Genomic DNA, 6,135 nt, shown 5'->3' on the forward strand with positions numbered 1-6,135 from the left:
GATGGCATTTTGTAACTGGCACATCTGAAATCACATATCATAATAATTGCAAATGAACAACAATGCAAATTAATGATACAGATCCTGAGTCATGCCTATTTTTATGGTGAAATCTCTCTTAATGACTGCTCGACTATAACCAATTTCGTGCAAGCCAATGATGGATTTCCGGCCCATATTTATTGACCAGTCCATACTTTAAAAAATGAACTTAAAATAATCCAAATTTTCCCCTTTTATATCACTACCAAATACCAATGGATTATGAATCATGTATAATCTACCCTCAATGACGTCAAGTGAATATGGCAAAATAAAAAGTTCATGAGTCCTTGAAAAGTATCAACTACTAACTAACACCAATTTTAGCAAGATATTTTCAATCACAGACTGCTTGATTGGCCAAAAATGTTGTGCGATTACATTTCCAGATTCTATGGGGTGACCACTCCTGGCACCCTTGTGGGGAGAACTTCATTTCTGTAGCATGGTTATTTAAATGACATATGAATGACTTCCCCTGTAAAAATATAATAATTGCAACTTCCTTGAACAGTCAAAGGTATTTCGTGATAAAAGTGGAAGTAATAAAGCTATACCCAATGTACACCATGAAGTTAAAACAGTTAAATTTCCTTAGATACCATATTGGACAATGGCCAAATTTATCAAATGTAGTTATGTACTTCATGTAATAGAGCTTTGAAATTTTAGTTCAAGATGTTGTTCAAGATGTCCAGTAAAATTGAAATAACAGAGTTTAGATGATAAAGTGAAAGTGATAGGAAAAAAGTAGAAAAGTAATATCATTTCCTTAGAGGTTTTATATGTATTGCTGTTTTTCAAAATGCTGTAACCTTTAATTCGAAGCTTACTAATTCCACAAAAAAATCAAGAAATAATATTTCCACTAGGCCAATATTAGAAGTTCTTTTTAACAAGAAGGGTGATGTAAAAGAAAATGTCTGCAATATTTAACGAGGCATTGAATGGTTCAGATTTATGAGATTTTGCCATAAAAATACTGAAGGTATGTCAGAGGCACAAGAAAAGTAGTTCAAAGAAAATATCTAAGAGAATTTTGAGGAAGTGAATGGCATATTGAAGTATTTGAATGCAAAAAATGTCAACAATATGAATTAGGAGGTTATGAAAACTGTAACAGAAAGAGAAAAGGAAGACGAAAACATATCTTAAGCATCATAGTATGTCATTTACGTATCAAAAACATGCCAATATGACATCAGAAATGCCACTTTTACATCTGTACCCCCTAAGTAATGTAATATAAAATGCATGTTTTATCCATCCTAGGTAAGTCTCCTGATGATGAAAATTCGAGATTGCCAAAAATGAGGAAAAAGTTATGTAAAATTAATTGATAATTGAAATTTTACATCACCACAAATGTTAAGTCATAACATTTCCAGAAAAAGCATTTGCTTTCATACACAGTTCTAACAAGTCTAACTTTTGAAACATTAGGAGTAAGCCAAGCCTTAAGATAGTGTACACACGTTTGTTGATTATTGTAAAAAAAAGAGTATCAATTTCAAGAGTAAATGATGTCAGGTCATCACCATTTTAACTCGGTGTTGGCTGTTCTGTTGCCTTGTACCTACACCTACTATGATCATTCGCCATTCACTAGAAAACAGTTCTTTCTAGGGCTCTTACCATTCTTTTATTTTCATCAATTTCATTATATTTGCCTTATTCATCCATAATTAAGGTGACCAGGCTGTGCAAAGATAGTGTACATATGTAACCTGCTGGCAGAACTGGTATTGTCAGGGAAATATTGAATTATTTGTCTGGAAGAATCAGAACCCCAATTGGACAAGGGAAATGAACTGAACTTCATTGTCTGTGTGTGTTATATATATATGACTGGAGGGTCTCAGGTTCGATTCCCGGGCATGTATCTGGCCACCTGCAGCTCCACCCAAGCTATTTGATTTTTTGGGTACCAGATCTTCCTGGTACTGGATCTCAAACCTAGATTTATTTTCTTATTACAAATTTGACTCTGCTCTGTTCAAGACAGAATGACTCAATAACAACTTATCAGTTTTCCTAAAAAAAATTGATATAAGCACATGACTAACAAATAATTTCTCCTAGAAAAGGAACTTAACATAACACAATATCAAATCTAAGAGTGTTATAAATGAATTGTTATCGGTTCAGAAGTCTCGGAAATCTAAAATGCTACCGTGAGGATACTGAATGCAGTGATGACCATATGCCAATGATATGATGACCATATGTGATGCGGTGATGACCATATGACACTTAATGCAAATATGACCATCACTGATCAAAAGGTCGCATTTTCATGTACACAAGGTATGGAAGTGTTTTGGACCAAAATGGTTAAAATAGTAAGGACATGAGAAGTAGAATTGCATTGGGCAAAGAAGTTTTCACAAGAAGGAGAGAATTGATGACAGGGACGTTGAGTAAGAATGTCGAGAAAATGCTCCTTAAAACTTTGATATAGAACATACAGCACGGAAACCTAGTCATTGCAGCAAGAGGATAGGCATGGATTTTAGACTTTTATAATGCCGGTGTGGGGAAGGATGGAGAAGGTTCACTGGACAAAAAGGAAAACAAGTGAGGAGGTGCTAGGTATGGTGGGAGAGGAGGTGAAATTGCAAGGAGAAATCAGAAGGAAACTGAAAAAAATGGATAAAAAAGCATATTGATTGGTAGTTGGATGTTGAAGACCATGATAGTGGGGAAAATGTTAGGCAAACGAGGAAGGGGCAGGAATAGGATGGGGATGTTGGACGGAATGAAGGAGGGATGGAAGTGTGTGGAGATGAAGAGGTGCTTGTTGTAGTGTACGATGTTGGGTTGTGTTTTCTTAGGAGAGACAAAATAATATTTTGGTAGCTGTGCCCATCCAAAACCTACCTTAACTGGTAGATTAACTATAGTTAAATTGATTACAGAAGATAGCGGTAGATTGAAGGAATAGTTGAGTCATCCGCAGTCTGTACAGAGCCACTGAGTGCTCAGGTAGGAGTGGCGGACAAGAGCTGGAATGGACAGTATTAGGAAGAGGGGTAAGACATGGATCACTCTAATATATTCAACATATATATGTGGAAAAGATGGTAAAAAAGGTATGTAAAGAATTGGAGATAGCAATGAAAGATGGTGGGTAATTTATAAAATCAAATATGCTGGATATTCAAGCCTTAGTTAGGGTTAGTTGGGTCAGCCAGGGGGGCTGACTTTGATTTTCAAACATATTAGAAGATCATTGTAATATGCACGGGACTAAAATCAATGTAAACAAAAGAATTAATTAGGTTTTTGAAAAAAAGGAAAGCTAAATTAAACATTAAGATAGAGGACAAGCACTCAAACAGATATCTTGGTAACGTTTTTCACTTTAATTAGATTTGTAGATTCATTCAGTTCATACACATATTTTAAATATACTGATGCAATCATTGTAGGTTTATTTTTTTGGAGAGGGTAGATTATACTTCAGCAGAGGCAGGCATCGCTAAATTTTTTAAATTAAATTTAGTTTAGGGACCAGTTCCTTTCCATATGCTATCTGTGTCAACCTATGAAGTTTTGAAAACCATAAAATCATGCCGTTTCAATTTAAAATAAAGGCTTAGAATCCAGTACCCTTCATTCAAGAGCTACCCAAAAACTACTATTTCATGGGAAATGCTGTTGTAACTCTTTTTGTTCTCTCCTTCGATATATCTTCACTTCGCGGATGTGAAAATGAGGCTTTTGTAAAGATAAATAATAAATATTCAGATCATTTTTCAGTATGATGTTACTGTTTGAATAAATGGCATTATAAACAATTTGCATTGAAATTCCAAAGTTTCCACTCTTATTGCAAAAACAGTTTCTTTGTTTGTTCCATAACGATCCATAGCAGCAATTGATTACTTGAGCAAGAATTTTTTTAAGAGAGATAACTTGGGTAAGGATGTTTTATAGCCTTAAGCAGTGTTGCAAAAACCTCCCAGGTGATGCTTTGGTAGCTTTGCGTAAATTTTTTCAGTGGTTGAGTTCGTCTTCTAAAAAAATGGTCATCTCGTGGTTGAAATCAACTGTCCGTAGTCAGGCTGCAGTTGTAAGTGTGCCACTGATGCAAATACCATGTATATTCTTTTTGAGGTCTTTAACTCTCCAGAAGACTACTCAAAAGTTTGCTGCAGTAAGATACGATGGGCAATTGGGGAATGAGGACCTTGGAAGGCAGAGGACATTTTAGAGGGAAGACAGAAAGGCACCAAGGAATCCAAGGTAGACAAATATTTATCGCTCAATACAGCAAATGGGGCCTTCGAATTAGAATTATTTCTGCCCGCCACCGCCAAGGTATAGTATAACTAGGTAGTCTATTGTTTAAAGCAGATTTTGCACAGACTGCACACTGCTTCATTTCTGATTCCCATCTACAAGACAACCCGATGCCCCGGGATACAATAAGCCGTCCTTCAATTCTGCATTAATTCTAGCTCCATTTATTCCATCCATAATCATCCTCTTCCTCCACCTACCTTGCTTACCTAAAGTTCCCTTCTCCATCACAGTATTCAGCATTCCATCGCCAATCAAAATGCTCAGCATTCTTGAAAAATCTCAATTGTAGGCTAATGAAAATACTAAAAGATGTCTATTTTAATTTAATTCAGAAATATGACTGGTAACTTTGATTCTTTTACCACGACAAGATCCTCAAAAATTAGATTGCCATTTCATTTCTGTATCCTTGCATTGAAGCATTGTTTTCAGGCAATCCGTCACCAACTGCTTTAGCCTTCACGCTGGAGGGTTTGGTGTTATTGATGAAAGAGTACATCCTTGTTGCATGGCTACATCAGAAGAGCTTTGACTCACATTGACATTAGAATTGGCAAGGCAACAAAGCGCATACATGAAGCAGGAATTGGAAACTTTGCGGAGTTTTAATCCAAGTGTGCTTCCAACAATCACTTGTATTTGCATGCCATGCAGCAGTGAAAACAAAAGCATTAAAATTTTCAGGGCTCCACAGAAAACTAAGTTATGTCTGCACTTTGCTTCACCAAGCTGGTGAACGATTTCTGAAGTACTAGTCTTCTGCACACACCTATCTAACTGAAGTGATGCAGCCTGTGCAGTGACTGCCTGCCATGGCCGCGGCCAAATGCCACATGCTGAATTCGGCCACTGGCCATGGCATGCCACCTCTATACTCCCCATGCTTCAGAAATAGGAAAAATTATTAAATAAGGCTCACAATGAAAATGATAATCTGCTTTTATTTGCCATATATGACATGAAAGTATATGTCAGCATGACATTAACATTACTGGAAAAATTATTTTATGTATCCAGCCATTGGAATTGAAATAATTAGGAAATGCTAATATTTTAAATTGCCATCAGAGGAAGAAAGCACAAATGTTTTCATTATTATTTCATTCAACAATACTAATACTAGGGAGAAGAATATATTTAATGAAATTTACAACTCCCCTGAGAAAATAGAGATACTTGTAGGAATAGAATGATGGCAAGACCTAAATGGCTGGAGAGAGAAATATGCAATGTATGGTAGGTTGTTGGCCATATTGAGAAACCCACGAAAAAAATGAGATCACTTGCACCAGTGTGGGTTTTATGCTAAAAATTGATTTCAATATCTTAATTTAGGTACATTATATTTCAACCTTAGTTTTCACTACATTAAAAAGGTTCTTTACTGGTGTTGACATATGTTGCTGTAAATAAAATATTCAAGGGACGCCATGTTAGCAACATTGTATCTTTTGGGCAATTATTATTTCATGTAACTGGCTTCAAGTTCAACCAATCAATTGATGACATAATATCATTTAGCCCTCATGTTGCTCACAATGTAAGCTGATGTATCATTTACTATGTGGGTCACCCTCAAATTTGCCGCCACAGGGTGCAAGGAAAAAAAGAGCATTTTTTTATTCCTATTTTTATAGCTCACTGGAAAGCTTGTTTCTCCTACCTAAATTTGAAAGGGTGTATTAGGCAAAAGCTTTTCGGCCATACCCAGCCACATTCATTGTGTTCAATGAGCCATTTTCACGCCACAGGAAAGGAATGTGACAAAAACATAACAGACCTGAT

The sequence above is a fragment of the Hetaerina americana genome, unplaced genomic scaffold (assembly GCF_022747635.1).
Source record: "Hetaerina americana unplaced genomic scaffold, ioHetAmer1.1.p SCAF_3, whole genome shotgun sequence".
Classification (NCBI taxonomy): domain Eukaryota; kingdom Metazoa; phylum Arthropoda; class Insecta; order Odonata; family Calopterygidae; genus Hetaerina; species Hetaerina americana.